This window comes from Dipodomys spectabilis, unplaced genomic scaffold (assembly GCF_019054845.1).
Source record: "Dipodomys spectabilis isolate Male_0828 unplaced genomic scaffold, ASM1905484v1 ptg000141l, whole genome shotgun sequence".
NCBI lineage: Eukaryota > Metazoa > Chordata > Mammalia > Rodentia > Heteromyidae > Dipodomys > Dipodomys spectabilis.
In genome coordinates this window covers 3674847-3701254 of record NW_024870818.1, presented here as the reverse complement: position 1 = coordinate 3701254, position 26408 = coordinate 3674847, and the positions used below count along the sequence as shown (strand labels likewise).

Below are 26408 nucleotides of genomic sequence, written 5' to 3'. Positions count from 1 at the left end.
CGGTTACAATTACAGAGGCTTCTCTTCCACTTCTAATGTCTTCTGATAATTTCCTATTACTCCTTATGAGAAATAAATCAGCAATAACATATAAGCCAAAAGGAAGGTAAAAATGGTTAAGAGGTTGTAAGTCCTTATAATGTCTGAGGAGAATAGAGGTGTTGGGGCTCAAAACCCAATACCCTCAAAATATATCATTTTTGTGTGATATGTGTGTGAATGTGTATGTCTAATAGAAAAGAGAGAGAGAGAAGAGTATGTATATTCGGACTTGAACTTGGAGCTCTGAGTTCGTTCTTTTTTTTTTTTTGTCCCTTGTGGGGCTTGAACTCTGGGCTGTCCCTGCACTCTTCAGCTCAAGGCGAGCACTCTACTGTTTTGAGCCACAGCGCCACTTCCGATTTTCTAGTGGTTTATTGGAGATAAGAGTCTCATAGACTTTCCTGCCGGGGCTGGCTTTGAGCCATGATCCTCAGATCTGAGCATCCTGAGTAGCTAGGGTTACAGGAGTGAGCCACCGGCGCCTGGCTTGAGTTCATTCTTTCTGTTGGCACTTTATCCACTTGAGTCACATCTCTAGTCCATCTTTTTCTACTGGTTAATTGGAAATAGTCTTGCAGACTTTTCTGCTGGGATAAATTCGAATAGCAATCCTCAGAGCTCAGTGCATACTTACTATTTTAAACTCAAAAGTAGCATAATAGCTGTGAAAAATCACAGAAGTAGAAAGGTAGGCATACTACCCTATCCTGAGAGGGAAGAAAAGTCACACGGAGATGCAAAGAAGAATCTGAACAAACAACCCTTGTTTATTGCCATTAGATCATATATCCTTTTCTGCTCCAGTTAGACTTCCACACAACTATTCATAGAAAGCTTTCCCTTTGGGTCTTCACTTCTCTCCTGCATCATATAAAAGTTTGAGTCAATAAATTCTTATGCTTTTGTCTTGTGAACATGAAGTAAAAGCTACAAGAGTGTGAGCTGTGAACTTTATGATAAATGAAAATATTTTCATCCCTTACAGAGGTATTAGACTATCTTGAAAATGACATCAATTTTTAGAACAGAATACATAATTTCCAAACTAGTGGGGGAAGAGTGAAATGTGATTAAAAAAAAAAAATTCAGTTCACTCCTAGATTAGTAAAAATCCAAAACACTAAGAACATCAAATGCAGGCAAGGATAGAGAGCAGCAGAAACTCTTGCTCATTACAGGTAAGAATGCAAAATAATACTGCCACTTTGGAAGAGTTTGGCAGTTATTACAAAAGCAAGTATTCTTACCATATGATCAAGCCATTATACTTCATTTTCTTAAAAAGCTGAAGACTAATTTCCACACAAAAAATCTATATACTTGCCGGGCACCAGTGGCTCACACCTATAATCCTAGCTACTGAGGAGGCTGAGATCTGAGGATCACAGTTCAAAGCCAGCCCCGGCAAGGAAAGTCCGTGAGACTCATCTCCAATAAACCACCAGAAAACCGGAAGTGGTGCTGTGGCTCAAGCAGTAGAACACGTTCCTTGAGCTGAAGAGCGCAGGGATAGCACCCAAGCCCAGAGTTCAAGCCCCATGACTGACAAAAACAAAAACCTATATACTGATGTTTAGGGCAGCTTTATTCATAACTACCAAAAACTGGAGGCAAACCTGAAGATTTTCTTCAGTAGGCAAAATAAACAAACTGTGGTACATTCAGACAAGGGAGAATTTTCAAGTCATGCAAAGACATGGTAGAATAAATGTCTACTGGTAGGGGAAATAAGACAACTTGAATAGGCTTAGCTACTATATGATTTCAACAACATAACATCCTGGGAAAGAAAAAAATCTATGGAGATTGTAAAAAAAAAAAAAAAAAAAAAAAATCAGTAGTGTTGGAAGGAAGATGTAGCTTGGTGGGAGAACTTAGTACTTACCCAGCAAGTACAAGGCCCTAGGATTGATCCCTGGTACTGTATCTTCTCCTTCCATCCCAATGCAAAAACATTCAATGGATGCCAGGATTTGGGGGGAAAGAGGATTTTTAGGACAGTGAAATAACCACAATAAAAGATATATATTATTGTACAGTTGTCAAAACCAGAGAATGTACAACACAAAGAGTGGATCCTAACGTAGACTTTGGACTTTGGGTGATAACATGGTATGTTGATAGGTGCTTAAGTTCAACTGCTATTTTTAAAAAGCTAAGGAATTCAGAAGACAATAAACAGAGATTCAAGAAAGCATTTTATACTTTAAAGGAACATAGAACAAAATTAGATCATTAGCTAAAAAGGTATTGTAAAAGTAGTCTCAAAAAACAGAAATCTGGGCCGGTGCTGGTGGCTCATGCCTGTAATCCTACCTACTCAGAAGGCTGAGATCTGGGGATCTTGGCTCAAAGCCAGCCCTGGGCAGGAAAGTCCATGAGACCCTTATCTCCAATTAAGCACCTGAAAACCAGAAGTGGTGCTGTGGCTCAAATGGTAGAGTGCTCTCCTGGGGCTGAAGAGCTCAGGGCCAGTACCCAGGCCCAGAGTTCAAGCCTCACGACTGACAACACACACACACACACACACACACACACACACACACACACACACACAAATATTGGGAAGGCAGACAAAAGAATATACTCAGAAACTACTTGAATCCAATATCCTGATCTTACAGTTATAAATAGTAAAGCGGGAAGATCTGAAATAAGGTTGTCAATTATGTAGTAAACATGTTCTCGCCTCTCATCCTATGCCTCTTCTCCAACAATCTCCCAGTTTCCCTTCATGCCAGACCTTTCTACAGTACCTTCTGAATCCCCATTCTTTACTAAATTTTTGTTCCAAGATGTTGGTGATACCAATCCAAGAAAAAAGGTCTACAATAAAATAAAACAAAACATCAGTATGATAGCCAAGTGTGAAATGTTTCTCCAAATAAAAATTACCCATTTGAAAAGAAAATAAGAGTCCTGAGTTCAAACTCCAGTATCATAACAAGGCACTAATAAAGTAGCAGTTATGAAATTACATATTGCAGAGAATCACTATAGACCAAAAGTGATTAGGAATAGCTTCCTAGAAGCAGGTTCTGTATCTCACATCTGAATAGCTAGGTGGGAGGATCACAATTAAAGGCCAGCCAAGACCAAAAAGTTTCTAAGACCCTCATCTCAACCTGTCTGTATGTGCCTGTCATACAGCCTAAATACAAGGATGGAGGGCAAAAGGTAAGAACAGATTTTTTAAAAATAACAAGCAATAAAAAGTTAGGGGCATGGGTCAAGTGGTAGAGTACCTGTGTAATAATTGTGAGGCACTGAGTTCAAACTCAGGTATTTGCCCAAAAAGAAAAAGACAGAGATACAGAGTCAGAGAGAGAAAGTGAATGAACAAACAAATTCCTTGGAAGAAATAGAAGCCAGGGACTGGGAAGGTGGCTCAGTGGTAGAGTGCTTGCCTTGCATGCCTGAGGCCCTGGGTTTGATTCCTCAGCACCACATAAGCAAAAAGAAAAAAGCCAGAAGTGACGCTGTGGCTCAAGTGGTAGAGCACTAGCCTTGAGCTGAAGAGCTGAGGGACAGCGCCCAGGCCCAGAGTTCAGGCCCCACGACCGGACCCAAAAAAAGAAAAAAAAGAAATAGAAGCCAACAATGTGTTCTGTCCATTTAGTAGCAAATAAGAAGAAAAAATAGAGGTGAACAACAAAGGAGAGGGTAACAATGCTCAATAGGAAATGTACTCATTACCTTACACATGTAACTGTAACCCCTCTGTACAGTATCTTTACAATAAAAATATATTAAAATAATAAAAAAATAGAGGTGACTGCATATAATAAGAACCAAAAGGTTGTTTCAGAGTAAAAATAAAACCAGTATATCTAAAAATAATTTCTACAAAACTGTAAAGTTATGATAGAAAAAAATAAGTTATCACTAAACTATAGAAGAAGCTAAATGTCCAACTAAGAAGTATGAAATTACACTGAAACTGTGTAAACCAAATGGCATTAAAAGAAAGTGTCCATCAAGACTTCCCCTGTCATCTGGGGAAAGCTCCATATATTGTGAAAGTTTCCTTCGACCCCATACAAGGTGTAGAGGAGGGAAAGGATGAATACAAAAATAAGCTTGATTTAATGTTACCAGCTTTTCCCAAGCAATAAAACCACAAATAAATAATATGAACTCTTCAACTGTTACATTCCATTTATGAAATGTGATACTGCTTTTTCTTTTTTGTTCTGTTTAAGACTCAGCATTTAGTTCAAGATTGCGTGAAGTACTTCCCCTATCTTGGTACATGTCAGAGCCAGTTATTTTTGCAGCTTTGAAGTTACTTCAAGGTCTGTCATTTGGGCAGCTCAAAAGATGAATGCCTGGAGTATTTGTCCTCCAGGATGCTATTTTTCCTAATTCTTTTCTGTTAAGAAATGATTTATGCAGTTTAGAGTGTAGGGTATTTTTAAAAGATTTAAAAAAAAATCAACAAGCCCCATGTCAACATGGTGATATTCAAGGCACAATTTTCCATTCATCTCTTTAGTGTACATATTTAAACTGACATTTACATCAATTCATACCTTAAAAAAAAACTTTTTCTTTTGTTAAGTAGAGCACTGACTGTGAATTGAGTCATAGGAATACTCAACATTAGATGAAAAGATCTTAAACTTAATTATAAAATAATTTTAAGTTAATAAAAGAAGTCGCAAGTGTAATAAAAAGAATTCCAACAAGCTCTCACCCAGTTTCCCCTATTAAGATTTTGCTACATTATATTACACTTTCTCTCATCATACTAACACATAAACTTTTTCCACATTATTTCCAAACTTTTCCTTCTCTTTCTTTCTCCGTCTTCCTTTCACCTTCTTCTCTCCCGTCCTCCTCCATTTTTTTTTATTTTATACATTTTATTTTATTTTTTTTTAATTTAATTTTATTTTATTTGTGAACATACTGTACAGAGGGGTTACAATTACATGGGCAGGATAATGCGTACATTTCTTACCAAGCATTGCAGCCTCCTCCTTTGTTTACCCTTCACCTCCCTTCCCAGCCTCCCCCCTCCCCCCCCAATCCCAACCCTTCTCCTTCCCCCCTTTCCCCCCTTCCCCCCCCCCCCCCCCCCCCGCACCGACGTTGTAAAGCTTGTTTTGGACATGACAACTTGTACTTCTCATTGTTGCAACAGGTCCACCTGTATCCTTAAACAACTGGTTTTCCCCCATCTCCTCCACAAGTTATACTGACATCAAATATAGTGAAAGCAGGGATTATACTGTGGGGGAGGGACATACAAAGCAACAAAGAGATAATCTTATAAATGCGTTAGAAACACATGCATGAAAGAAAAAAACATTAAAATACACATCTAAGGGTTCATTTTCCTGACATCACATTATCTGACCTTTTCCGCTTGACTCATACATATACTAGATATTGCAAATAAGGGAAACCATGGGACCTATGTTTCTTTGGGCCTGGCTTACTTCACTTAACATAATTTTTTCCAAGTTTTTCCATTTCCTAACAAATGGGGCAATGTCATTCTTTCTGATGGAGGCATAGAATTCCATTGTGTATATATACCACATTTTCTTGATCCATTCATCTACTGAGGGGCATCTGGGTTGGTTCCATATCTTAACTATGGTAAATAATGCTGCAATAAACATAGTTGTGCTGGTAGCTTTAGTGTGGTCTTGTTTGTAAACATTTGGGTAAATGCCCAAAAGTGGGATTGCTGGGTCATAGGGGAGGTCCTCCTCCATTTTACTGAGGATTAAATTCACAAGTCTTCTGCTTAAGTTTCAGACCCGATGACTATTTATTACCCTTGATACTTCAGCGTAATTTCCTAAACTCAAGGACACTATGCTACATAAATATACTATAACCACCAATATAAATAAATGATTTTACCACTTAAATCAGAGACTGCAGAATTTCATCCATCATCCCAATAATGTTTTGGATCCAATCCAGGATCAAGGTTGTATTGCACTCTCCTGTCTCTTTAGTCCTCTTCAATCTAGAACCATCCTCTTTTCTTGCCATTTCTTTCTTTTTTTCTTTTTTGGTCAGTTGGGGAGCTTGAACTCTGGGCCTGGGCACTGTCCCTGTGCTCTTGGGCTCCAGGCAAGTACTCTACCATTTGAGCCACAGTGCCACATCTGGTTTTCTGATGGTTAATTGGAAGTAAGAGTCTCACAGACTTTCCTGCCCAGGCTGGCTTTGAACTGAGATCCTCAAATCTTAGCCTCCTGAGTAGCTAGGGTTACAGGCGTGAGCCACCGGCGCCCGGCTCTTGCCATTTCTGAAGCAAAAAGGTTAGTTATTTATAGAAGTTTCCTTACTTTGGATTTTTCTGACATTTCCTTGAAATTCGATGTGTCTTACATTCTATACCACAGAACTGATGCTATGATGTAGTTTCATTAGATTAGAAGGCACACGTTTCAACCTGTTATTACTGTGGCTAGGTAATTCTATCACTTGACATATTTTGTGGGCATACATTTTTTAAACTATACAAATCATCCTTCCCCCTCTCTCCCTCCCTCTTACTTGTCCCTCTCCTCCTCTTCCCCTCTCCTCACTCTCTTCTCTCCCCTCCATTTTATTGGGGGTTGAATTCACAAGTATCTCTACCACTTAAGCTATTTGCCCACAGATCTTTTTCTTTGACCTTGTTTTTCAGATGGGGAGGCTAGTGTTGAACCAGGATCCTCTTATTTCCTGAGTAGTTAGGATTACAGGTTTATAGGTGTGCAAAACCACACCTAGCTCCGGAGGTAATTTTCCAGTTCCAACTTCTTTTCTACATTATTTGTTATTCAACCATAAGGTAGAGTACTCTGTTCATCCCTCTTTATTCTTATATTTATATAATTTTGTACTCATGGATTTCAATTTATTTAATGAATTAAACCCATCATTATTTATGCTAATATTCAAAATATCTGAGATCTGGCCAGTGAACTTCTTGCAAGCGTGAACTTTTTCTCTTATGTGCTTTTGATGCTGTCTTATCTTTTTTTTTTTCAACACTTCATTGCTTTTGGCACAAAATGCCATTTCACTAAGGAGTTCTTATTCCTTTAATGAACAGTGACAGTGAGAAACAGAAATCTGAGCACTAGCGTACTCATTGCTATTAGACTGCCATTGCTTCTGGGTTCTCAGAGCTCAGAGCTAGGAAATACATTTAGATATACACACTACTTATAAATACATGCCTTTTTCCACTGCTGTTTCAATGACTAAAAGGATGATACTTCTAATTCTAGTCTTAAATTCATCAAAGAACAAAGGTACTTTTATACACATACAACTGATTTGGCATAACTATACAACAATCCAAAAGAGACAAAATAGGTAACAGAAAATGACCAACAACAAGACTTCTTTGGCGCTGTGGCTCAAGTGGTAGAGCGCAAGCCTTGAGCTGAAGAGCTGAGGGACAGCGCTCAGGCCCAGAGTTCAGGCCCCACGACCGGACCCAAAAAATAAAAAAGAAGACTTCTTTACTGCTAGATAGATAGATAGATAGATGGTTCTTGTGAATCCTTACTGATACACATTTGAAAAAGTGTCATTCAAAATCTGTCACATGTGTAATAGGTGGTCAGTCTTGTTAAAAAATTGTACCATTTAACAGTGTATCATTTCACACCACAGTGTGAAAATGAAAAAAAAATCCTGAACTATTGCTAAATAAGACTCCTTACTGACTGTAGATTCTTCAGAAAGAAAGAACCAAGATACACAAAAGCCACATCTTACACAATTCCATACGGATGAAATGTGCAGATGAGCCAATTTCATTTAGACAAAAGTAGATTAGTCACCAAGCTAGAGAGAAAAGACAAAATAGAGGGATGACTAAAGCATTTGTATTACTTTTGGGGTGTTGAAATTTTTTTAAGTAGATAGTGGTGATAGTGGCAAACTTTTGACTATACTAAACCCCACTAATGCACACACTTTCAAAGGGAAAGGTTTGCGATACATGAATTATCCAATTAAATAAATGAGGCAAACTGCTTCCAGAAACAAAAAAAAAGCAAATAATGTAATCATCTTTAATGGTTCACTATTAACTTTTGGGGGTTCCTATGATGCCAAACTTCTGTGGCTTTTCTGTACACCAAACAATTTTGATACACAACACTGCCACTTAGGTAGAATGGTGATCAGAGAATGTCATCAGAATTTTCCATTTTTCACTTCACTAGTCAACAAGAGTCTAACATTAGTATAGTGAGCTTCTTGAGTATAAAATATAAACAAACTTTTAAATGACTTTTCAATGTCAATTGCACTTATGTTTGTAAATATATTAGGGCTTAAAGCAATCATAAGATTTTTGAATACTATTTGTAACATTAACTCTCAGATTTAGACATAGAATTTAAGAAGAAATAGTAGTTATTTAAGAAGAAATACATTGGGATGTAAAATATTAAACTTGGGAGGAATGTTAGATTATTCTCACTAAAGATGACTAACTGATCATATTTAGGTCTACAAGTTAAATTAAATTCATCCATTGAGGACAAAAGAACAAAAGAGAAAAGAGTCAATAGTTATCTTCCTAAATAATACATTTTTTAATTGAGGTATGCCCAAACTTAATACATTGGGATATAAAATATGAAACGTGGGGGGAATGTTAGATAGATTACTTTGACAATTTTTAAACTAACAACCCTAAATTTTACCTCTAGAAAAACAAAAAGAAAAAATTACTTAAAAAAAATAGAATACTAGGCAACATAGTTTTTTTTCAATAGCCCAATTAAGGAAAGGAAAAGAAAAATTTAGAAAGTCTTTTAGTTTCCTGGAACATATACCAATTAGGTAGATAGAAACTGGGCACACTTTGATTTGTAAGTGTTGTCAATGGTGAAGAAATATCTATCAGGAACTGATTAGTGTTTTTAAGAACTGTTTCTAGGCCCATAACACAAAAGATTCCCATAAAAGCTGCCATAACACAAAAGATTCCCTAAAGTGACCATTAAGGACCTAATAAACCAAAATAAAATAATAGTCAATTTCTCTTTAACAGAAGCTAAAAACAATCAAGAACATGTTGCATTCATGTAAATATAGAGCAGAAAGACAAGATACTTGGGTCTAAAATGACAAAAGTAGATAATAGGTAAATTTTCATCCTAAAGCATGAAGTCCATAAACAGGATCGAACCCCACCTTCAGTTCCTCTCTACTTCCTGTAGGTTAAAGAATAGGGTGGAAACTTCCAACCTTCCCACTCTTCCTTAGTCGTCCTGCAAATAGCCCCCATCCTGAAGCTATCTGGGAACTCTTCAGCTACATTACCTCATTAGCATTAAGACACCACTCTAGCAAAAGGCATTCTCATCAATGGAGATTGAGGTTTTTAGGAGTTGTGGGCCAGGAATTAGGGACAAAACTTAGGCACAAAACCACATTTTTTGTCTGTCATACTCTCCATCTTTACTTTATTTGGCCCTACTTTTTTCACTAAGCTCCAACCTCTCTGGCTTCCCTTGGGCTCCCAATACTACAGATTCCTATATGAAGAGTTAGGCTCAAGCTGACCCCTCTGCAAGAAGTGCCCGTTCTTGCTCAGCTTTTGCTGCAACTTAAGTATCAGTTAGTAAGAGGCTTTCCCCCAGTTCTTCCATTTGAAGTAGATATCTCTTGGTCTTTCTCCTTTATATCACATTTTATTTCTTTCTATAAGTATTAATTAATAAAGTTTGCAGTTTGGCATTTTAAGTGCTTGTTCTGTCTTTATCCCTTACCAGACTCAAATTTCTTAATGACAAAGAGCTTGATGATCTGTTTGCACAGTGCTTTGTATGATGCCAGGCAACTAATTTAATTCATTGATTGAACAAATGAATAATGTTTTTCTTTTCTTTTAATGAAATGAGTTTGAACTCAGGACCTAGCTTACTACACTGGTACTCTGTCACTTTTTTGCAGGGGGAGAAGGGAGGAAAAACGGGTTTGAATTGAGGGCTCTATGCTTACTAAGCTAGCACAATACTACTTATTTTTATGACAGATCTTGCTTTCCCACCCAGGGGCATGCCTGAGCTACAAATCTGCCTCATTTTTTATTTTTATCATCAATGGGATCACAAGTATGCACAGTATTGTGGACTTTTCAGTCCAGGCTGGACTGAATCACAATCCTTCCTATCTCTCAGCCTTGTATGTAGTTTAGGATAACAGGTGCAGATATGACACCCAGCTGGATTGAGAAGGGACCTTTTCTTGCCCAGACAGGTCAGCACTTTCCATAATCCTAATTCTGTCTCCCTCGTGGCTAGAATGCAGGTTTGTTACTGTCATGTCCAACTTTTTGATTAGGATGAGATCTCACTAATATTTTTCCCCCAAGCATGTCTTGAACTTTGATCTCCATATTTCTCTCTGCTGTGTAGCTGGGATTAGATTATGGGTAGGAGTCACCATGCCCAGCCTAAAAAAGTAAATTTCTGTATGATTCATTTGGACATATCTTCAGTGAAAATGCTGTTAAGTCTCAAAAAGAATAGGGATGAAGAATGAATTTAAATACATAAATGAGTCTCCTATAAAGATAATGACAATGTATTTCAGGCACTTCACATTTATTAACTCACCGATCCTACTATATGAAGTAGTTTTCATGTAAAGATGTTAGGCTAGAAAGGTTAAATAACTTTCCCAAGCTTAAATGAAATTGAAAGAGCCTGAGTTTTGAACCTAGGCAATCTGCTCCAACCACAATGCTCTCTAGTATCAAGTAACTTAAGTTTAATATGGTATATAAAAATTAAAAATAAAAAGGAAAAACAAATGGACTATTCTTGGACATGTGGATGTAAGGTAAAATATGGATTACAGTACTTCAAAATAATGTATTTATCACTAGCCCACTAATTACACATATGATCTATTAGGTTATATGATGCATCAGCCCAAATTATTAAGCATTGTGTCTATTTTTTCCTCCACATAACAAAAACAGTCTATATTCTCCTTGTAAACTTTACAAGGACCTAGAAACATAAACGTGTGTGGTAGTCACTTCCACATGAGTTCTGTTTTGCTTTTTGTTTGGTTGGTTAATAAACAACAGAAACCAACTCCCTTTAACTTTAGTACAAAAGAAACTGCTTGTGAGGAAATTAAGTGAGTCACAGGTTCCCTGGAAGCCTAGACAATCAGGCTCCAGAGGACACCAAAGAAAGAAAGGCATGGGGTAAAACCACATGTATTCAAGGACAATATTCCTTGGAATCCACTGAAGATTCACCCTTACTTCAGTACCTGCTGCTGATGAAACTAATCAACGAGTGAAACATCTATCATTCCTTTTAAATAGTCAGTGTCCTGCACAGGACCATGTCATTGACCCCCACATATCGGATGTAAGTAAAACCTATTTCATCCTACATGGTATTTTGTCCTCTCTCCACACCACCAAGGAGGATATGCAGCTTCAAGTTGTTTCTAATTGTAAAGTATCATATTATTAACTATAAAATAGAATAAATTATTAGCAAGAAAGCAAACAGGGTAAAAACCATGCAATATGATCATTCCATAGACTTTAACTCCAAGGGCTGACTTTGAACCATAGTCCTCAGAGCCACACTCCTGAGTATCTAAGATTATAGGCGTGAGCCATCAGCACTCAGATTAACCAATCAACTTGGAAATGTATACCCAAAATATTATCTTAATCATTTATAGACTGTGTCATTTTAAGGTGGGCGAGTACTTACAGAATTAACATCCCTAAATTAAAATATTTGAGTATTGCTCATTTTTCTCTTGCTCCTATTCAAATCAAATTATCAAGCTATCAGAGGTACCAGTAGTGAAGAGAAAAAAATTATGTAAAGCTGAAATTTAAGGGGTATCTTAGCTAGTTCCTCCATTTACCTGTCATTAAGTAGGCTATTTTACAATGCTGTAGCAAGAGAAATTAACTTATAGGAAACAAACAGTAACACAAGTTATTCTTGCCTATAGAATGCAAAAACCATACCCTACTGAAGGTAGCTGATTATTGCCCAGTGGATATTAATAAGCTTTGTCAGTTTTACATTGATTTCAGTAGTCTTAATTGTAAAGTTTTGGTGCTTCAACTGGCAATAACAATAATATCATTAATTAAGAATCCAAATAAAATATACATGTTCATTTTTATTTGCATGAGAAGCATATTCACTTTTAAAATTTATCCTGTAACAATAGTCTATATAGTAAGGAATTAAAAGAAAATGACATACATACATAGCAGCTACCTGTAATACCACAGTAAAAATTCAACTTTGGCAAATGTGGATAGTACAGATTAGTACTATAACTAAAGAGATTCAGGATTGTTGATAAAATGACTATTTCTCCAAATTACATACCAGAAACAACCTACCAATGTATTCTGTATTATATTTTTATTATATTATTTATTATATTCTCAGTCCATCCCTCCTTTCCCTCGCTCTCTATAATACAAATGTAAGTATGTATCTTAAAAGTAATATCCATGTGTACTTTTGTATGCATATATATGTATATATACATGTAAATGTGCATATGTATATATACATAAGTATATCTACTATATATGCTCATGTACACACAATATATATTATGAATTATACAGTACTTACACTGTATAATGGTATGTTATCTATATGTTATCTTTACTGCATGCCATTATATATAGCTTATATATTATACAACATATATTTGTGTTACCATATACTACACAGCCTTCACACTTTACAGACACCATATCTGTATCAATGACCATTAGCTTTCAAGATGAGAATCTGGAAAATAACTATGAATCCAAGACTACTTCTGGATATTTATAAGATGATTTCTTTGCTGCTTTGTATGTCCCTCCCCCATGGTATAATCCCTGTTTTCACTGTATTTGATGTTAGTATAATTTGGGGAGGGGAAAGGAAAAAACAAATTTTTTAAATAAGGATACAAGTGGACGCATTGCAACAATGAGATGTACAGACGTTATGTAGAAAAATGAACTTCAGAGCTGGGAAGGTGGCTCAGTGGTAGAGCGCTTGCCTTGCATGCATGAGGCCCTGGGTTCGATTCCTCAGCACCACATAAGCAAAAAGAAAAAAAAAGCCGGAAGTGGTGCTGTGACTCAAGTGGTAGAGCTCTAGCCTTGAGCTGAAGAGCTGAGGGACAGCGCCCAGGCCCAGAGTTCAGGCCCCACGACCCGGACCCAAAAAAAAAAAAAAAGAAAGAAAAATGAACTTTACAACTTTGGCGCCGGGCATGGGAGGAGAGATGAGAAGGGATTGGAAGGGGAAACAAAGGAGGAGGCAACAATGCTTGATAAGAAATGTACTCATTATCTTGCTCATGTAAATGTAACCCCGCTGTACGGTATTTTCACAATAAAAAAAAGTGTAAAAAAAAGTTTGATTCTATGAGGAGCACCATTCATAACTTGGAATTAATAGTTTATAAGCATACAGTTAATTTTATTTGTTTAGTTAGATGTAATCCAGAGACAGAACAAACCCAAATGTCTTTTCTTATTTTTTACACACTGCTCAACAGCACTTCGGAAGCCAGACTGCTGTGGAGCAGTTCTCAGCAATACCAACTGGATGGCAGGGAATTTAATTCAATTCTGACCCTATCTCCCTTTATATAGTATGAGATCTCACAGGTTAAGGGCTTAGTCTACCCCTTTCCAATGCTGATGCCAATCACAAACCTCAGGCTGTGACCTATGCTTCTGATAAACAGACTCTAAATTGAGGCTGCCACCGCATTCCTTGACTTGATATTTGCTGGAACAGCTCAGATAACTCAGAGACACACTTTACTAATTTTTTAAATGTTTTCATTATTATCTTTAAGTAGTTGTATAAAGGAGTTGCCATTTAACAAAGCAGTTTATGAATATGAATATGAATAAATCCTGATCAATGTCACCCCTTTCAACATTCTCACCCATCCCTCCCCTACTTACTCCTTCCCTCACTGATCATTTTATAGGATACATATTGGATTCTCATATGCATTTCCCCTTCTCTTCACTTGTTTACCCTTTTCCCCTTGAACTTACCCTAACTCCTTTGAGTACCTATTCCCTGGTTTTTTATTTTGCTAAACTTTGATTTTGTTTTTTGTTTTTTTGGCCAGTCCTAGGGCTTGAAGTCAGTGCCTGGGTTCTGTCCCTGAGCTTCTCTGTGCTCAAAAATAGTGCTCTACACTTGAGCCACAGCACCACTTCTGGCCTTTTCTGTTTATGTGGCACTGAGGAATCAAACCCAGGGCATCATACATGCTAGGCAAGCACTCTACCACTAAGCCACATTCACAGCACCTGATTTTGGCTTTCTAAGGAATTACACTATTTGGATCACTCTTGAACCTACTGGATTTCAGGTAATACATTTGTATATACTTGTATACCACCCAACATATTTACTTATGAATTTGTAAGCTAATCTAGCTTCCACATGTAAGGGAAAATATGGATTATAAGTCTCTCTGGGGGCTGGGAAGGTGGCTCAGTGGTAGAGCGCTTGCCTTGCATGCCTGAGGCCCTGGGTTCGATTCCTCAGTACCACATAAGCAAAAAAAAAAAAAAAAAAAAAAGCCGGAAGTGGCGCTGTGGCTCAAGTGGTAGAGCGCTAGCCTTGAGCTGAAGAGCTGAAGGACAGTGCCCAGGCCCAGATTCAGGCCCCACGACCAGAACCCCCCCCCCAAAAAAAAGTCTCTCTGGGCCTGACTTACATCACTTAACATCATTTTTCCAAGTCTTTCCATTTCTTTACTTATATAAATGGTTTTATACCATTTATTGTAAAGAATATTACAAAGGAGACAGTTAACAGCCCATGGAAGAAGCCAGAAGGGCAAGGCACATGGAAGGGGCTTGGAGTTTCTATACTCTCTTTGTATGTACCAACCTCCAGGAATCTCTGTGTGTTCAGCTAACCAGAAGTTCTCTGTGCCCTCTGGATTTTAGAGGGGCTTCATCATGTAGGCATGACTGATTATATCATTGGACACGACTGATCATCTCAAATTTAAGTCTGTCACCTTTCTTTGAGTGGAGGTGCAACTGAAAGACCCAACCCTCTCATCATAGTTTCTTTGGCAACCAGCTTTTCTCTAGTAAAGCTCTCCAGGAAGGGTTAGGAATGTGTCTCATGTGTATGCTAAAAGATACATCACTCTAGGGAACCCAAGAGTTTTCAGAGCTATATACTAGTAATCAGGGGCAGAGACAAGTATATGCTTTTTTGTTATAACATAATATACCTGTTAAAGATGCATAAACTATTTTTTGTCAACTCATAATAATCGAATTAGATATTCTCAGCCAAAAACTACCTGTTATTTTATTCTTCACTTTTAAGTTAGTTCTACAATTCAGTTTTAAACCTTCTTAAAGAAATGTCAAAATAATAAGTATTTTTTAATCCCTTGGCAATGAATCCTAATGCATAGAACTTAACTCATTTTAGATGCATATTTCAAATTTTTATATTTAATCCTACCTGGAGAGTAATTTCTAAAGTGATATTTCCTGAAGCCAAACCCCAGACTTCATGTCTCTACGGTAATCTTGCCTTGTAGTAGTTTTAACTTCAGTGAGTCTGTATCACCTTCCCAAAGTAGCTGTGGCTGGCCTGGGCTTGTAGTAAATAGTTGGTTCGGTCAGACAGCTTTTTAAATGTCAACACCCCTAACAATTCACACAACATACAAGGAAAGTATTGTACTTCAAAATAAAGATGTTTTTCCTCTTGTGAAATAAAGTTTAGCATTTGGGAAAGTCTGCTTAAGGAAATAGAATTGTTTTGTGTTCTCTAGAAAAGAATAGAGAGGGCATCTCATCTCACTTTTCCTTTCCTCTATCCCATTTCAAACATGACTCAGATTCAGTGTTCTTCTATAAAAGAAAAGAAACATCATCAAAGGATGCAAACCTGCAAAACCCAATAGCTATATAAGACTGAGAGATTCCCAAACTGTTTTGTAATTTTAATATCTGAAAACAATCAAATAATTTTATGGTAAATACACATTATCCAAGCTCCCTAGTCTATCTCTCCTAAAGTTTTAAACAAATATACTTGATATGAAAAAGAACACTTTATCCAAACATCAAATATTATACTGAGTATTTGAACAGCAAACACAAATAATCCTAATTCCAATCACAGGCTATATTTTGAAATGTTAATGTATTTAAAATTTTTAATTATACAAGGAATTAACTTAAATACTGCACTTTAAATAATTAGTTATTAATACTCCATCATATTAAATAATAAGAATACATAAAGAGGGCTGGGAAGTAGCTCAGTGGTAGAGCACTTGCCTAGCATGTGTATGACCTTGGTTTCAATCCTCAGCACTGAAAAAAAAAGATGAACATATAAATAAACAAGTGACAATCCATACAGAAAACTTTCAAAAGTAAACTCACATGTTCAGTTTTATTATCTTCAAAATGTTAACTGTAAACAGACAACAGCCTATACAGATATTCATAAATATGAATAGCTATTTCAAAGAAAATATCAATAATGCTATATAACAGAAATATAAATAAGAAAATTTGAGATTTATTTATACTTTTAATCAGGTTAAATTAATGAATTAATTAATAATCATAGTTTCACAATAATTTTAAGGAATATGGAAAGTATCCAATTACTAAAAATCTTTGCCTCAGAATTACACAATTGGTCAACATTATCATTTAAATTTAAGTAAATATCACAGCATTAATATTCTGAAACTCAACTAGGAAAACACTCAGCTTATACTGCCTACAGGAGAACAGGGCACTGTTTTGACAACTACATCCATAGCAACAACTCAAGCAAACTTGCCCTCTCTACTAGACTGACTCCAAGAAAAGACACAGGACAGTCCAGGACAAAGAACATCATCACTCTTTCTGACTGTGCCCCTTAGATACATCTGAGTGGGTTGGGAATGGGTACCTGATACATTCTAGAGGCTAATAAGCAAAATATAAGAAATCTTGTAGGAGAAGCTTTGCCCAGCCAATAACAGGAATGACCTCCCAGGTTCCTCTAACTCTGCTTCTTTAAGGGACTACTAATATATCCAGTCAGATCCAAGTAAGAAGAAAAACAAAGTTTTTAAAAGAAATGAGGTTACTGAACTAAAATTAGGTCTGTGGATTTCTGAAGCTAGAAGGACAGATAAACAAAACTCATAACGTTCTGAAATTCAAGAATGTGTTTCAGTCCATTCTTCATGAGGTTCATGTAATTGTCCTATTTGTTCCTATTCATTAGGGTGAAGGATAGGTTTCCATGAGGTCTTGTCAACTAGTTGAGATTTGTCTTTTCTCATTATCACATACACCCTTACAGTATAACTTCCTATTACAAAGTATCTGAGGTGGCTTATGTTCCTAAAAAGTAAGAGTACTAAATAGAAGATTGTTTGGTGGGATTTTTAGTTCATTTCCTCTTAAGCCATGCCAAGTTGGAAAGAAATTATCTGTATTTACTCAAAGAAAAACAAAACCTTAATGTACTCAATCTACTTAAAAAAAAAGAACCTATGCTTTCATACTCATTAGATTGTGCAGATGATAGAGAAAGAAAAAAAAAGAAAAAGAAAAGGAGGGAGAGAAGGAAAAAGGGAGGAAAAGGTAGCAATAAAGAAAGGGAAAGGAAGACAGAGAAGCAAACACAATAGAATATCATTTAATAAATGTTTGCTATATAAAGACATAAGTTTACAACCATAGTAATAACTAATTGAAGCAAAAATTATTAATGAGTGCTAAACAATGCCTTTGATGAGAAATAGTATATTAATGACACTTGTAGTATGTTCCCAATGATTGCTTCTTATTTTAAATGACAATTTTCAGGAAATAAATTTGGTGAATAATATCCAGGCCAATAAAAATTAGTATCACAAACAATAAGCCAAAATAATATAACAAACTTATTATACCACAGAACTAGTAATTCAATGTTCTTGCCAATTTTTAATCAAACAAGTCCAAATTAAAGCACATTCTATAAAACTAGACTACATGCCAATGCCATGAAGACAAATAGAGATGCTCTAGATTATAGGAGACTAAAGAGACATGATATCTAAAGACAATGCACAATTCTATATTAAGGGAAAATGTTATAGGACATTGTTGAGATTGGAAAAAGGTGAACATGGAATATGTAAGGTAACAGTATCTATCAGTGTTAATTTTTTCTGAATTTTATGACTAGTAGCTACGTTAAAATGTGTCTTCATCCTGCAAAATATGCACTTAACGACATAAGGGCATTCCAGACATCACATCTGCAATTTATTCTCAAATGGTTCTGAAAAAAAATAATGTGGCATGGGAGATGTGGTGATGGGAACATGAGGGATAAGGCAAATGCTGACAGGATTTTAACAATTGCTAAGCTGGGTTGAGAGGGCCTCAGGAGTTCTTTTTACTTCTTTTAGAACTGATCAGTAAATTCTAAATCATTTCAGCATTAAAAAAAAAAAAGAGCAGAGCACTCGATAAAGAGTATTCCTGCGTACCAAAAAGAGGAAATAAAGAGTAGGAAATACATGTAGGGAAGTGTGTTAGAAGAGGGAAGGTTCAGCAGAGCAAAGGTTAAACTAGGAGAAGCTCAGCAGACAATCTGAGTTGAGGAGACAGAATGGAATATTAGGGAAAACAAGGTCCTTAAGAGTTCTCTAGCAAGAACAGAGCTGCAGAAGGAACTTCAGAGAGAGTTCGGTTTCCCTTGAGAATTCCCTTGAGTACTGATGGAACTGTATGAGAAAATCACAAGGCCTAGGAAAGAACAATCAGAATGCTTATAGATAACAGTGGCTGGCACTCCTGGGAGGCTGGGAATAGTGCCTATTCACAGCAGCCTAACAGAAAAACTTCATGATTCATTGAGTATATAGAAAAGTCTTGGCTCAAGAATGGGGACTTGTAAGTTCTATACTGAGCATTATTAAAGCCTTGCCTAATCTTAAAAGTAAGTATAATCATATTCAGTATGTTTTAAAGCTAGTATACATGGAAGATTAATAAATGACCCAAGTCGAACCACTACAGATTAAAAACTATGCGATTTAAAAATACATTGGATAGAATTAACAGCATATTTGACACAGTAAAAGAAACTATTAGTGTCCTTAAAGAATGCAAAATAAAACATGATATTAAACATAGGAAAAATAATTTCAAAAATAAAAACATCACCAGTGAGCTGTGTGACAAACTTCAGTTGGTCTGCTATTCATACATTTAGAATCCTTAATACTGGCAGGATCAGAGGCAAGAGGAAGATTTAAAGTAAAGTTTGGCATTTCCCCTAAATATACCCAAGAAGCTCATTGAACACCAAGGAGCATGAAAAACACTATGCTCAAGCACATCATAATCAAATTACTCAAAACCAAAGATAAAAAGAAAAATGTTAAAAAGATTTAAAGAAAAACAGATACTTGAGTACAGAGGAGAGAAGAAGAGAGAGACAGCAGATTTCACGTCGGAAACAAGGCAAATTAAGACCATGGACTAAAATCTTTAAATTACTGAAAGAAAAAAAAAGAGTATTAACCTAGATTTCTATACCTATTGAAAATACATTTGAAAATAAAAAATGAAAACAGACTTCTTCAGACATACAAAAGCTGACTATGTCATCAGCAGTAAGTCTACACTACAAGAAATACTTTTGAAAACAAAGCACTTAAGGGGGAAGAAAAGCAAAATCACACCACATGAATGAAGCCAAAATCTACACAAAGAAATCAATGTACTGAAAATAGTAAGGTTATGAATGAATATTTTCCTCAATATCGCAATGCCTTTAGAAGGTATCTGACTGTTCAAGTAAAAAAAATAAGTTATTATAGGATTTATAACTTACCCAAAAGTAAAATATATGCCAACCATATATATCACAATGGTTGGAAGAGCAGAAATGAAAGCAAATCACATAATTGTTATACATATATAAGGCTCTTACACAATCGATGAAGTGGTATGGTATCTCTGGAAAGTCAATTTCTGATGTATGCTGTGACCCTAAAGCAGTCAGGAAAATAACCAGTATACTAATCAGCCAAAAAACATCATCAAGTGGAATTTAAAAAAACACTTCAATTTTATTGACAATGAGATAAAAATCCTGAAGAAACTCCAAGAAATAACTTACGAACATATTTCTGAAATGTTTGAAACATTTACCAATATATTCAGGTGAGTTCTTTGTTTTACAATCCTTACAAATTCAAACTCTTCTTTACGGTGCTCATTACGGGTTATACAGTACGTTTTTGTCTGTTCAAGACTAATTCTCTTCTCTTTCCTCTGGATTACAATTTCCATGAAGAATGAACAAATAATCTATGTTACTTTCTTTATTTTATCCCTAATAAAAATGTCTGACCCCTTACTAGGCCCTCCAATAAGTTCATTTTATAAATAAATTTGAATCATGTTTGTAAATATATGATGTGCCACACTTTATTATTATTTTTCACAAAGATCTGTGCAATGTATTACATCTCTATATCATTTCCAACACTAGAGATATAAATTGTTTAAAGGCCTTTAGTTTTGTTTCATGCATTCTTTGGTTAACTTGCTCCATGAAAGTTCATTGTAACAATGTGGATTTCTGTGTAATCACTGGGCATGTACGTTAAATACTGAAACTTCCTGAAAAAAATAAAGGAACATCCTTTTTATACAACTACACTTGTAAAGAATAAAATTTTTCAAGATCTCAGCTCTTAAGTCACAGTGTATGTAGTGGTTAGACTTTGTGGTTTTTAATTGATTTCATAAAAATTTAAGGCTATCCATAGCTATATTTCAGAGAACTGCAATTATAAAGCTGAGCCCACATAATTACTAACCACAGTAATATACATTTATACAATCCACTTTTTGACCTGTTTATGAATACTGTTTGCTTACCATTGCTATCCACTGGGCTGTCACTAGTATATTTCAGTGTTTCTGCTGTACAAAATATACATGCTATTATGGCCTATAGAAGGTTATGTTTTGATTTTAAATATTTCTAAAATAATTCCCCTTCCAAAAACATAAATGAATGTCTCAAATTGTTTTCCGTAATTATGTTTTTGTTATTTTGGACTCTAGGGATTTTGATCTTTCAGGACTTCCACATGTAAAATTATAACATTCAGGACTATGTCTTTCAAGACTATGACCCAAACCCCTGCAATACCAGCCAGCTATATGAGCTGGCCTTGCTGCATAGGAATTCACTCATCAAACCCAACACCCCTGAGATATGAGTATAAATTTCTTCTAAGGGTAGTGTTCCTACAACCTAATTACCTGCCATTAAAGAACATCTCCTATCAACATGGTTACAGTGGGAACCAAAAGCATACAAAATTTGGAGGTACACATCATACCTAAACAATAGCATTTCCACACGTTTTAGTTTTGTGGAAGATGGATCATAATGCATATATTCTTAGGTAATTTCTCACTCAATATGATATTTTTAATATTTATTTAAATATTTTTAATAGTTTATATTTTTAATATTTATTTATAAGAATGTATATTGCTATGGCCCATTCATTTTCAATTTACCTATTCATTCTAGACCTAAGGGTTATTTCCAGAGTCTTGTTCTTAGAAACAGTGGCTTGTAAACATCATCTACATGTTTTGATAAAAAAGAATATTTATGGGCTGGGAAGGTGGCTCAGTGGTAGAGCGCTTGCCTTGCATGCATGAGGCCCTGGGTTCGATTCCTCAGCACCACATAAGCCAAAAAAAAAAAAAAGCCGGAAGTGGCACTGTGGCTCAAGTGGTAGAGCACTAGCCTTGAGCTGAAGAGCTGAGGGACAGCGCCCAGTCCCAGAGTTCAGGCCCCACGACCGGACCCAAAAAAAAAAAAAAGAAAAGAATATTTATATAAAGGTAATTGCTTCATTATGTTTCTGGATTTTATGGTCACTTGGCTATTAGAAACTAAGGCTTACCGAGACCAAGAAAAACCTGTTCAAGATTACATAGCTAGGTAGTAGACTTAAAAATCAATCAATTTTACTGCTTCCTATTTAAAGAAGGGAACTCAAGGTTTCCTTGAATGCACTCAGAAAAAATGTAATTATTTAAAAACTGTAATAAATAATGTTTTACTCGTTTCATATAAACATTTTAAAAGGCACTAGGGCATGGCTCATGGTAGAGCCCTTGTCTAACAGGCATGAGGTACTGGGTAGCCCTAAGTGCAACCCTAGTACTTCTAAATGAATGAATGAAATGAAGAAATAAATAGTTCAAAAAGAAGACATGGCCACTAATTCCTCAAGTCTACTTCTTGACTACTTGTAACAACTAAATTAATAAACATTATATGATTAATATTGTTCCTGTTGAACTATCCTGTAGTTCTCCATTCTTAAATTCTAGTCAAATGTTTTGTAATTGTGCTTGGTTCAACATTACACACACACACACACACACACACACACACACACACACACACAAACACACACACACACACACACACACACGATAAATATGTTGGGATGTGTTTAAATTTTGTAAATAAAAAATTATTAAAAATAGAAATAAAATTGTTCTCAAGTTGGTTATAATTTTTTCAATTTGGTTATATAATTTTAAATTAAACTATAAGCACTTTTATTTTTACTATGGCTGAATTTAATTTTAGGACTGCAGTGAATGTGTTGTTTGTTTTTTAGGGTATTGGAGTTTGCACTCAGGGCCCTGAGTTTGTTGAGCAGATAATCTATCACTGAAGCCATAACCCAACACTTTTTGCTTTAGTTACTTTTTCCAATAGGGCCTCACATTTTAAGCTGGGGTTACTCTGTACTGTGAACCTCTGATTTATGTCTACGACATGGCTGGAAGTACAGGAATGAGCCACATGCCAGACATAATCATTTAAAAATACCATATATTTACTTTAGAAATTACTTGAGATAGTTTTAAAAAATAATCTGTATGTCACCTAAACTGATCAAATAATTTCAAAGAACCTAACTTTATTCTTATTTAAAAAAAAAAGAGCTGGACATCAGTGACTTTGCCTCTAATCCTAGCTGCTCAGGAGGCCAAGATCTGGAGAACAGAGGTTCAAAAGTCAGCCCCAACAAAAAAAGTTCATGGGAGAGTTCAACCTGATCAATAGATGGACACAGTGGCAAGTGCCTGTTATACCAGTTGTAGGGCAAACACAACGGCTGGTACAGGATCACAGACTTCTCATCTCCAACTATATAGGGAAGCACATGTAGGAGGATCTCAGCTCAAGCATAAAGCAAGATCCTACCTTGAAAACAGCCAAGACTAAAAGGAGCATGGTTCAAGTGGTAGATCAATTCCCTTAGTAAGCAAGCAAGAGACCCTGAATTCAATGCCCAGACTGTCAAAAAGAAAAAAAAATCACACATGGGGGTTGGAAGTGTGGATTAAGAGAAGAACATCTGCCTTCCAAGGGCAAGGCCCCTACAAATCATGCATGAATGTAGACCTGTTGCATATACTAGCTAGGCTCCTCTCTCTCTCTTAACCATGTAAACCTGCCATTTTATTTCAAACCTCTACATGGGGCACACTGTCATCCATCTACTAAAGAATGAGGCAGGATCATGGGCTTTCTAAGATATTCTAGAGCAGCAGACAGATACTGTTGAGGCTCACACAGAAAATAACTACTGAGCTTGCTGATAGTAACAAGCTCAGAATTCAAGACAGTGTCATGCTCCCAAATATTCTTTTTAATCATATGGTGACAATAAATGTGTGTTGTTCCAGAATAAAAACAACTGGTTAAGGCAAGAATCATTTTTTTTTCTTTCCCCTAACAAGACCCTTGCTGTATAGTATTACAGAAGTTACGTTTACATAAGGAAGCCAAGGGTAAAAGGAAGCCCTGTTTCCCCATGAAGATATACAGCATTCCATCTTGCTTCCTCTAAGTCTAGCAGTGCTGTGCAAATAGGACTTTCTGTGATAAGTGTTCTATATTGTCACATATGCCCATGATGTAACAAGTATGACTGGGAGACTGAGTTTTAAATTTGAATAAACCTAAATTTAAATAGCTACATGGGACTAAAACTATAATATTGACAATGCAGCTCCCTGGTTTTGTCTTTTGTTTCTTTTGTCTATAAATCAGGAACTTGAAGCATGTGTGTATACATGCTTTCTTGCTGCTAATCCAAACAGTACCTCCAACATTGCAAATTCAGTTCTACCTCCTACCTTGTGCCTAACACAGCTGTCCACTTTTCTTCATTCAGGCAGTACTTTCATTTTAAAGCCCTGGCAGCCCTGAGTTAACTATTACTAACCAGTCACTCTCACTATCTGTATTCCATGCTATTCAGTGCTCCTAAAAGTCAGCAATTATATTCATTTCTGAATCTCTGGAGCTTAACCAAGTGCCATAGGTACTCCTGTGCTCCCCTAGGCGATTTATTAAATTGACAGTCCCAATCCTTCACTATTTCACAGTTTGGGGTCTGTCAGTACTGGAGTTTGAAGTCAGGGCTTGCACTTGCTAAAGATGCATTCTATCTATCACCTGAACCTCACCCTCAACCACTTTTGCTTTTGTTTGTTTGTTGAGATAGGGTCTTTCTTCTTTGCCTAGGCCCAGTCTCAGGCTGCAGTCCTTCTACTTTTGCCATCCAGGTAGCTAGAATTACAGCTGTGAAACTTGCCTGTCTGTTTTTGTTGAACCAGGGTGCTGGCCTCAACCAACAATCCTGAGCTTCACTTCCCAAGTAGCTGCTATTATAGGCTAGTGCCACCAAACTCAAGACACTTGCAAATTTGTAATTTCACCCACAACCAACATAATGGAACTAGAAGCTGTTTGTGCTATTTGTATCAAAGGCTGTGTGATACTTCTATACATATATTTGTTCAGTAGAAACCGCTGTAAAAATAGTAGAGTTCACTCTTATTAGAAATAACAATTACTTAGGCATACCTTGAAACTCAGAACTAGAAACAAACGAGGGTTTTTAACATAGTGGTAGCATTTTCAATCAGTGCAACTCGTCAATGAGTTCACTTTGGGACCCAGTGCAGATAAATGAATACAGGCACTCTTACGTGAAGATACACAACCTTGGAAGTACTGACAAGGCACAACCAATTGCACATGAGGAAAACAGGCAACGTATGTTTCCTGACAGCCAAATAAACAGAGATTCAACCTATCACTCAAGCATGATAAACGCTAATGAATAATCAAAGAAGAAAGTAAGGCATTCTATTTCTTTCCCAAAATAGTAAGTCTTCCATTTTCATGAAAATGAAAAATCAGGAAAACACGACCTGGCGTTCATTTAGCAGAATTAGAGAAAGCCTCGATGTTAGACCAGTTACCTCAAGGACCACATTTTGTTCATTTTCACTCTGTAGATGCTGCTCCAGAGCATCACAGCTTCCCCGCGCGCAAGGTTTCAGAGATCTTTCATTTTAAATGAAAACTTCAGTGGTTTTACCAGCTGACATTCTGCCCGCAACAACCAGTGCCTCCCAGTCAGCTGCCCCACTTTCTTGGAACGCAGGTTTGGCATAACAACACTGCACAAGGCGTTTTCAAGTGCACTCTAGAACCCAGTTGCCTTCTCTCACCTCTAATATTCTGAGCCGAGAAGGGACCCGCTTCTGAGCCTGCCCGCACATCCGAGCAGATCCGCACCGGAGGAAAGAAAGGCTCCCAACCGCGTGCCGGACCCTACCCGGAAAAGTCTGGCCTTGGGACTCACCTGTCTCACCGCGCAGCCCCGGTGGCCTTGGAGGAGGCGCCCCGCAAACACTCTCCCAGGCCCCCCCCGACAGTGTCACACACGTGGGACCCCCGGCGCTACGAACGGGTGGGCTTGTTCCGAGCAAGGCGCGCGCCCTTTTCTGGAGTCTGGAAGCCTCGGCCGCGGACTTTCGCTCAGGTGTTCGTGCCTCGTCGCCTAGCAACGGGAGAAGCCGTGGCGTCTTCCGCACTCATCAGTTCCCTCCGCCCTTCACCAGCGTGCACAGTATTTTTAAAAGGTTTGTTTCCGGGTCGGGCCGGCTTGACGCAGCGGAAGATCTCTTCGCCTCCCACGCTCAGCATCAAGCACTGAGTAATCTCGGCTGCTCGCGTGTAGGTGATGTCGCTCAGGGATCTGTCTCGTCCTCTTTCAAGTTACACACGCCTTCTCTCCCGCCAATTGCTGCACGCCATCAGGCAGCCTTTCCCCTCCCGGACCCAAACCATCCGCTCGTCGTTGTCCTCCAATCACAGAGGCTCGTCCTCGGGGACTATTTTTGCAATAGGCTAAGGGCGCAAGGACAAAGGCGCGATGAGACTTTGCGCTCT

The 26408-nt window shown here is 37.0% G+C and overlaps 1 protein-coding gene across 3 annotated transcripts in view; it reads right to left on the bottom strand.

The window, feature by feature from the left end:
- Nucleotides 1–26366, bottom strand: part of LOC122117516 (WD repeat containing planar cell polarity effector) — a 254959-nt gene extending 228593 nt beyond the window's left edge. For all 3 annotated transcript variants that reach the window (XM_042691281.1, XM_042691282.1, XM_042691283.1), the window contains exon 1: nt 25819–26366. The gene's annotated coding sequence lies outside the window, so the exon portion shown is untranslated. The remainder of the gene's footprint in view (nt 1–25818) is intronic.
- Between the last annotated feature and the right edge of the window lie 42 nt (nt 26367–26408).